Raw genomic sequence first — 10,183 nt, 5'->3', positions numbered from 1 at the left:
AAAAAATTCCACTGAAGGACCATCAAATCCACTAAAAGACCACTAAATCCACTAATAGACCAGTAAAATCCACAAAGGGACCATCTGAATTATTGCTAAAATCTTACCCAACTTCAATATCAGGTGTGATCTCTTTGTAGATACCTTGATCAAAAAGTCCGAAGAATATTTCAACGTCAATCAAATTCCGCGAAACTTTAGCAGGGTAATTAGGCGCGTGGCTCTTAACATGTGACCACGCCCACTTCCGGTTTCGAGTTTTTCCCACTGAGATACCTAAAAAATGGCTTTTTTCATACTTAAAAACATTTTCTCAAAATTTCTTAGAATATAAAAGTTGCAAATCACATCAGAAAATACATATAAAAATTTCACAGAAATATATTTAATTTTAAAAAATCCACTAGGAGACCAGAATCCACAGAAGGACCACCAAATCCACAAAAGGACGAGTCAAATGCACAAAGGACAACCTGTATTAAAAAATATATTTCATCCAGATTTCATCCATTTTCAACTAAAGTTGGGTGGGATAATTAGGGCGTGGCCTTTAACATGTGACCACGCCCACTTCCGGTTTCGAGTTTTTCCCACTGAGATACCTAAAAATGGCTTTTTTTCATACTTAAAAACATTCTCTCAAAAATTTCTTAGAATATAAAATGTTGCAAATCACATCAGAAAATACATATAAAAATTTCACAGAAATATATTTAATTTTAAAAAATCCACCAGGAGACCAGAATCCACAAAAGGACAAGTCAAATGCACAAAAGGACAACCTTTAATAAATAGAATATATTTCATCCAGATTTCATCTATTTTCAACCAAACTTGGGTGGGGTAATAAGGGTGTGATCCTTAACATGTGACTACGCCCACTTTTGTTTCGAGTTTTTGGCACTGAGATAACTTAAAAACGGCAATTTTCATAGTTAAAAACGTTTCTGAAAAATTTCTGAGAATATAAAATGTTGCAAATCACATCGCAAAATACATATAAAAATTTTACGGAAAGATATTGAGTTTAAAAAAAAATCCACTGAAGGACCAGAATCCACAGAAAGACCACCAAATCCACACAAGGACCAGTGAAATCCACGAATGGACCACCTGTATTATACAGTTTATATTTCATCAAAATTTCATCCATTTTCAACCAAAGTTTGGTGGAATAATGAGGGCATGGTCCTTGACATTTGAACATGCCCACTACCGGTTTCGAGTTTTAGACACTGGGATATGTAAAAAATTCGTGTTTAAAGGGTTGAAAAATATTTTCAAAAAAATTCTTAGAATATAAAATGTTTAAAATCACATCAGAAAACACATACAAAAATTTCACAGAAATATATTTATTTCTTAATATCTTGAAAAATTCCACTAAAGGACCACATTTACATATTTACAACAATATCAAAGTTTAAAATCTAATTTTGGGGTTGTTGTCATGATGGATAAGCTATTTTTGATGTCCTGTGTCAAATGAGAAAGAATGAAAATTTTGAGACAGGATAGCAATAAATTAACATAAATATCAAATATTTTTCTTTTGATGATTACCCAGAACTTTTAGCTGCACTTGCACCTTAAATTTGAATATCTTACCTTCAGCGAAGGCTCAAGGCTTCTTGGCTTTTTACTTGCATGCTTCTTTATCTGTTAATGTAGAAAATTGTGAGTCTAGTGAGTGAAATGGAATAAGCAGTTAAACAGAATATCAGCTTATTCCTATAATATCTCCATTGTAAAAACAGAACTTACCTTTGTTTTGTGTGTCCTCTTAGTCCCTTTATGAGGGGACTTCTGCCTTGGTCGCTGGCCTGAGGGTATCTCCTCATCACTGTTAACTGGGGACTTTGCCCTTGGTCGCTGGCCTGAGGGTATCTCCTCATCACTGTTAACTGGAGACTCTGCCCTTGGTCGCTGGCTTGAGGGTATCTTCTCGTCAATTTCATCATTGCGGCCTTTTGTGTTCTGTCCCCCTCAATCTTTTCGAACACAAAAGTTCCCTCGCTATCAGTATCACTATCATCCTCATCTTTGCTAGAATACACCTCTTTTTCCATTTTTTCTTTCTAAAGTTAAAGGGTTTTATATTTCATATTGTTCTCCACCATGCAAGTGAGCTAACATTTCATTCTCTTCCTACCTTGTCCAGGGGCAGGTCTTATCCTTTTTTGTCCATCTGTAGGGGATAAATCATAAAAAATATTTAATAAGAGCCTGAATTATTGGTGAAGGCTCCAACAGAGAATGAGCATGCCCCTGGTGGGTGACCATGCCCTAAGTGCCCCATCCAAGTTTTGTTGAAATCCGTTGAAACTGCCCTGAGAAATTGCAGTCTGCAGTTGTCACTAAATACATGATCCACCAAAGGACCACTAAAATCCACCAAAGGACCACAAAAATCCACAAAACGGCCCTGTGTCGTTAAGATTTTATCCGTTTTCAATCAAAGTTAGGTGGGGTCATTAAGGTGCGGTCCTAAACAAGTGACCACACCCACTTCCAGTTTCAAGTCTTTTATACTTATATATGTTGTTAAATACATAATCCACTAAAGGCCCACTAAATCCACTAAAAGACCACAAAAATCCACAAACGGACCAGACTAAATCCACTGAAGGACCACCGATTGGAAGTGGGCGTGTCAAAAAATCAAAGACCACGCCCACATTCCCCCCCGGAATATGGGTGGAATTGGTAAAAACCCCCGCGAGATACACCTTTCCAAAGTTTTAAAAAAATAAAAAAAAATACTTAATTAGCTTCTAGCTGGACGTGGGCGTAACCCATGGTGGGTGACTACGCCCCACATACCCCACCCAAGTTTTGTTGGAATCCCTGCTAAGCGCTCTGAGATATCACTGTCCGACGTAAACGCCCCATTAATAATAAAAATCCACTCAAGGACCAGGGAAGGAGGTCCAGGCTTGTTAATGAGATCAGTGGGTGATGATTTGATTGACAACTATTTTGTAATATTTCACTTTCACAATTTCGCCAACAATATTGCAAATATTAAACAAATTGCACGTTAAATTTAAATAAAAACATTATCATACACACCTTAAGAGGTCTATCCTTCGATATGAATGACTTTAAGGCCCACACAAGCAATTAAAACGACAAATTTGCGACAATTTCTTGAGAACAATACAATACAACCTTCTTCCTCGAAACGAACTTTCACTATTGTCTAAATATTGCATACACCAGCATGACATTTTCCACTTAGAAAAACAAAAATCCTTAATATTAAAAAATGAAAATTTTGGACATTTTGACCAATAACTAAAGTTCTAGACACTCCCATGCAATGAAATTCATATCGTTAGATTCGTCTTGTGAGAGGAATCTTTTGATAGCTCTTACAAAGCTGTACATAGCATATTTCTCTTTTAACAATTGAAATTCTGAGTGTTATTTAATTATCTCAAAATGACCTATTTTGGAGACATTTTCTAATATCTCTAGTTCTATACATGCACCTGCAATGACAGTGCTATCATTAGATTTGTCTAAGTGAGATGAATCTTTTGATACCTCATACATAGCTGTACAATGCATATTTCGTTTTTAAAAATTTTGAATTTGAGTGGTTTGGATAATTAGTTATAGTATACACATTTCCACTAATATCTCCAGTTGTATTCACTCCCTTGCAATGAAAGTGGTATCATTAGATTCATCTTGGTGAGAGGAATCTTTTGATAGCTTTTACATAGCTGTACATAGCATATTTCTCTTTTAACAATTGAAATTCTGAGTGTTATTTAATTATCTCAAAATGACCTATTTTGGAGACATTTTCCCTAATATCTCTAGTTCTATACATGCACCTGCAATGACAGTGCTATCATTAGATTTGTCTAAGTGAGATGAATCTTTTGATACCTCATACATAGCTGTACAATGCATATTTCGTTTTTAAAAATTTTGAATTTGAGTGGTTTGGATAATTAGTTATAGTATACACATTTCCACTAATATCTCCAGTTGTATTCACTCCCTTGCAATGAAAGTGGTATCATTAGATTCATCTTGGTGAGAGAATCTTTTGATAGCTTTTACATAGCTGTACATAGCATATTTCTCTTTTAACAATTGAAATTCTGAGTGTTATTTAATTATCTCAAAATGACCTTTTTTGGAGACATTTTCCCTAATATCTCTAGTTGGATTCCTCTCTGTGAGACCAATCTTTTGATAGCCCATACATAGCTGTACAATGCATATTTTTTAAAAAAATTTCACAGAAACATATTTAATTTTAAAAAATCCACTAGGAGACCAGAATCCGCAGAAGGACCACCAAATCCACAAAAGGACGAGTCAAATGCACAAAAGGACAACCTGTATTAAATAGAATATATTTCATCCAGATTTCATCCATTTCTAACCAAAGTTGGGTGGGATAATTAGGGCGTGGTCCTTAACATGTGACCACGCCCACTTCCTGTTTCGAGCTTTTTAAAACATTTTTTAACTATGAAAATATACGGTTTTTCACATATATCAGAGGGAAAAACTCCAAACCGGAAGTGGGCATGGTCACATGTTAAGGGATACGCCCTAATTATCCCACCGAAGTTTGGTTGAAAATGGATGAAATCTTGATGAAATATAATGTTTATAATCCTGCTAGTCCTTTTGTGGATTTTCCTGGTCCTTAAGTGGATTTGCTCGTCCTTTAGTGGATTTTTCTCGTCCTTTAGTGGATATGTATTTAAACACATATCTCAGTCTAAAAAACTCGAAATACTATCAAACTCGGGCGGGGTACCTAGGGCGTGGTCCTAAACACGTGACCACTTCCACTTCCGGTTTCGAGTTTTTAAGACTGATATATGTGTCTAAATACATATCCACTAAAGGACCAGAAAAATCCACTAAAGGACCAGCAACTCCACCAAAGGACCAGTCAAATGCACAAAAGGACAACCTGAATTATACAGATTATATCTCATCAAGATTTTATCCATTTCCAACCAAAGTTGGGTGGAATAATTAGGGCGTGGTCCTTAACATTTGACAACGCCCACTTCCGGTTTCGTGTTATACACACTGAGATATGTAGAAAATCGCATATTTTCATAGTTAAAACCGTTTTCAGAAAAATTTCTTAGAATACAAAATGTTTAAAATAACATCACAAAACACATAAAAAAAAATTAACAAAAATATATTGAATTCTTAATATTTTGAAAAAATTCCACTGAAGGACCATCAAATCCACTAAAAGACCACTAAATCCACTAATAGACCAGTAAAATCCACAAAGGGACCATCTGAATTATTGCTAAAATTTTACCCAACTTCAATCTCAGGTGTGATCTTTGTAGATACCTTGATCAAAAAGTCCGAAGAATATTTCAACGTCAATGAAATTCCGCGAAACTTTAGCAGGGTAATTAGGGCGTGGCCCTTAACATTTGACCACGCCCACTTCCGGTTTCGAGTTTTTCCCACTGAGATACCTAAAAAATGGCTTTTTTTCATACTTAAAAACGTTTTCTCAAAAATTTCTTAGAATATAAAATGTTGCAAATCACATCAGAAAATACATATAAAAATTTCACGGAAATATATTTAATTTGAAAAAATCCACTAAAACATGAATCCACTCAAGGACCACCAAATCCACCGAAGGACCAGTGAAATCCACAAAAGGACTACCTGTATTATACAGATTATATTTCATCCAGATTTATCCATTTTCAACCAAAGTTGGGTGGGATATTAGGGCGTGGTCCTTAACATGTGACCACGCCCACTTCCTGTTTCGAGCTTTTTAAAACATTTTTTAACTATGAAAATATACGGTTTTTCACATATATCAGAGGGAAAAACTCCAAACCGGAAGTGGGCATGGTCACATGTTAAGGGATACGCCCTAATTATCCCACCGAAGTTTGGTTGAAAATGGATGAATCTTGATGAAATATAATGTTTATAATCCTGCTAGTCCTTTTGTGGATTTTCCTGGTCCTTAAGTGGATTTGCTCGTCCTTTAGTGGATTTTCCTGGTCCTTTAGTGGATATGTATTTAAACACATATATCTCAGTCTAAAAAACTCGAAATACTATCAAACTCGGGCGGGGTACCTAGGGCGTGGTCCTAAACACGTGACCACTTCCACTTCCGGTTTCGAGTTTTTAAGACTGATATATGTGTCTAAATACATATCCACTAAAGGACCAGAAAAATCCACTAAAGGACCAGCAAATCCACCAAAGGACCAGTCAAATGCACAAAAGGACAACCTGAATTATACAGATTATATCTCATCAAGATTTTATCCATTTCCAACCAAAGTTGGGTGGAATAATTAGGGCGTGGTCCTAAACATTTGACAACGCCCACTTCCGGTTTCGTGTTATACACACTGAGATATGTAAAAAATCGCATATTTTCATAGTTAAAACCGTTTTCAGAAAAATTTCTTAGAATACAAAATGTTTAAAATAACATCACAAAACACATAAAAAAAATTAACAAAAATATATTGAATTCTTAATATTTTGAAAAAATTCCACTGAAGGACCATCAAATCCACTAAAAGACCACTAAATCCACTAATAGACCAGTAAAATCCACAAAGGGACCATCTGAATTTGCTAAATTTTACCCAACTTCAATCTCAGGTGTGATCTCTATGTAGACCTTGATCAAAAAGTCCGAAGAATATTTCAACGTCAATGAAATTCCGCGAAACTTAGCAGGGTAATTAGGGCGTGGCCCTTAACATTTGACCACGCCCACTTCCGGTTTCGAGTTTTTTCCCACTGAGATACCTAAAAAATGGCTTTTTTTTCATTACTTAAAAACGTTTTCTCAAAAATTCTTAGAATATAAAATGTTGCAAATCACATCAGAAAATACATATAAAAATTTCACGGAAATATATTTAATTTGAAAAAATCCACTAAAACATGAATCCACTCAAGGACCACCAAATCCACCGAAGGACCAGTGAAATCCACAAAGGACTACCTGTATTATACACAGATTATATTTCATCCAGATTTTATCCATTTTCAACCAAAGTTGGGTGGGATGATTAGGGCGTGGTCCTTAACATGTGACCACGCCCACTTCCTGTTTCGAGCTTTTTAAAACATTTTTTAACTATGAAAATATACGGTTTTTCACATATATCAGAGGGAAAAACTCCAAACCGGAAGTGGGCATGGTCACATGTTAAGGGAACGCCCTAATTATCCCACCGAAGTTTGGTTGAAAATGGATGAATCTTGATGAAATATAATGTTTATAATCCTGCTAGTCCTTTTGTGGATTTTCCTGGTCCTTAAGTGGATTTGCTCGTCCTTTTAGTGGATTTTCCTGGTCCTTTAGTGGATATGTATTTAAACACATATCTCAGTTCTAAAAAACTCGAAATACTATCAAACTCGGGCGGGGTACCTAGGGCGTGGTCCTAAACACGTGACCACTTCCACTTCCGGTTTCGAGTTTTTAAGACTGATATATGTGTCTAAATACATATCCACTAAAGGACCAGAAAATCCACTAAAGGACCAGCAAATCCACCAAAGGACCAGTCAAATGCACAAAAGGACAACCTGAATTATACAGATTATATCTCATTCAAGATTTTATCCATTTCCAACCAAAGTTGGGTGGAATAATTAGGGCGTGGTCCTAACATTTGACGCCCACTTCCGGTTTCGTGTTATACACACTGAGATATGTAAAAATCGCATATTTTCATAGTTAAAACCGTTTTCAGAAAAATTTCTTAGAATACAAAATGTTTAAAATAACATCACAAACACATAAAAAAAAATTAACAAAAATATATTGAATTCTTAATATTTTGAAAAAAATTCCACTGAAGGACCATCAAATCCACTAAAAGACCACTAAATCCACTAATAGACCAGTAAAATCCACAAAGGGACCATCTGAATTATTGCTAAAATTTTACCAACTTCAATCTCAGGTGTGATCTCTTTGTAGATACCTTGATCAAAAAGTCCGAAGAATATTTCAACGTCAATGAAATTCCGCGAAACTTTAGCAGGGTAATTAGGGCGTGGCCCTTAACATTTGACCACGCCCACTTCCGGTTTCGAGTTTTTCCCACTGAGATACCTAAAAAATGGCTTTTTTTCATACTTAAAAACGTTTTCTCAAAAATTTCTTAGAATATAAAATGTTGCAAATCACATCAGAAAATACATATAAAAATTTCACGGAAATATATTTAATTTGAAAAAATCCACTAAAACATGAATCCACTCAAGGACCACCAAATCCACCGAAGGACCAGTGAAATCCACAAAAGGACTACCTGTATTATACAGATTATATTTCATCCAGATTTCATCCATTTTCAACCAAAGTTGGGTGGGATAATTAGGGCGTGGTCCTTAACATGTGACCACGCCCACTTCCTGTTTCGAGCTTTTTAAAACATTTTTTAACTATGAAAATATACGGTTTTTCACATATATCAGAGGGAAAAACTCCAAACCGGAAGTGGGCATGGTCACATGTTAAGGGATACGCCCTAATTATCCCACCGAAGTTTGGTTGAAAATGGATGAAATCTTGATGAAATATAATGTTTATAATCCTGCTAGTCCTTTTGTGGATTTTCCTGGTCCTTAAGTGGATTTGCTCGTCCTTTAGTGGATTTTCCTGGTCCTTTAGTGGATATGTATTTAAACACATATCTCAGTTAAAAAACTCGAAATACTATCAAACTCGGGCGGGGTACCTAGGCGTGGTCCTAAACACGTGACCACTTCCACTTCCGGTTTCGAGTTTTTAAGACTGATATATGTGTCTAAATACATATCCACTAAAGGACCAGAAAAATCCACTAAAGGACCAGCAAATCCACCAAAGGACCAGTCAAATGCACAAAAGGACAACCTGAATTATACAGATTATATCTCATCAAGATTTTATCCATTTCCAACCAAAGTTGGGTGGAATAATTAGGGCGTGGTCCTAAACATTTGACAACGCCCACTTCCGGTTTCGTGTTATACACACTGAGATATGTAAAAAATCGCATATTTTCATAGTTAAAACCGTTTTCAGAAAAATTTCTTAGAATACAAAATGTTTAAAATAACATCACAAAACACATAAAAAAAAATTAACAAAAATATATTGAATTCTTAATATTTTGAAAAAATTCCACTGAAGGACCATCAAATCCACTAAAAGACCACTAAATCCACTAATAGACCAGTAAAATCCACAAAGGGACCATCTGAATTATTGCTAAAATTTTACCCAACTTCAATCTCAGGTGTGATCTCTATGTAGAGACCTTGATCAAAAAGTCCGAAGAATATTTCAACGTCAATGAAATTCCGCGAAACTTTAGCAGGGTAATTAGGGCGTGGCCCTTAACATTTGACCACGCCCACTTCCGGTTTCGAGTTTTTCCCACTGAGATACCTAAAAAATGGCTTTTTTTCATACTTAAAAACGTTTTCTCAAAAATTTCTTAGAATATAAAATGTTGCAAATCACATCAGAAAATACATATAAAAATTTCACGGAAATATATTTAATTTGAAAAAATCCACTAAAACATGAATCCACTCAAGGACCACCAAATCCACCGAAGGACCAGTGAAATCCACAAAAGGACTACCTGTATTATACAGATTATATTTCATCCAGATTTTATCCATTTTCAACCAAAGTTGGGTGGGATGATTAGGGCGTGGTCCTTAACATGTGACCACGCCCACTTCCTGTTTCGAGCTTTTTAAAACATTTTTTAACTATGAAAATATACGGTTTTTCACATATATCAGAGGGAAAAACTCCAAACCGGAAGTAGGCATGGTCACATGTTAAGGGATACGCCCTAATTATCCCACCGAAGTTTGGTTGAAAATGGATGAAATCTTGATGAAATATAATGTTTATAATCCTGCTAGTCCTTTTGTGGATTTTCCTGGTCCTTAAGTGGATTTGCTCGTCCTTTAGTGGATTTTCCTGGTCCTTTAGTGGATATGTATTTAAACACATATCTCAGTCTAAAAAACTCGAAATACTATCAAACTCGGGCGGGGTACCTAGGGCGTGGTCCTAAACACGTGACCACTTCCACTTCCGGTTTCGAGTTTTTAAGACTGATATATGTGTCTAAATACATATCCACTAAAGGACCAGAAAAATCCACTA

The 10,183-nt window shown here is 35.6% G+C and overlaps 1 long non-coding RNA gene across 1 annotated transcript; it reads right to left on the bottom strand.

The window, feature by feature from the left end:
* Window positions 1-1,987: 1,987 nt before the first annotated feature.
* LOC114544410 lies at window positions 1,988-3,152 on the bottom strand. Its single transcript, XR_003690416.1, has 3 exons — window positions 3,073-3,152; window positions 2,153-2,188; window positions 1,988-2,078 (listed from the first exon to the last, which is right to left on the bottom strand). It is a non-coding gene; the product is annotated as an uncharacterized LOC114544410 (long non-coding RNA).
* Window positions 3,153-10,183: the final 7,031 nt, after the last annotated feature.

Source organism: Dendronephthya gigantea, unplaced genomic scaffold (assembly GCF_004324835.1).
Source record: "Dendronephthya gigantea isolate DGI-Jeju-01 unplaced genomic scaffold, DenGig_1.0 000774F, whole genome shotgun sequence".
Classification (NCBI taxonomy): domain Eukaryota; kingdom Metazoa; phylum Cnidaria; class Anthozoa; order Malacalcyonacea; family Nephtheidae; genus Dendronephthya; species Dendronephthya gigantea.
Note: the sequence above shows the minus strand (reverse complement) of the source record. Positions and strands in the feature narration are given on the sequence as shown.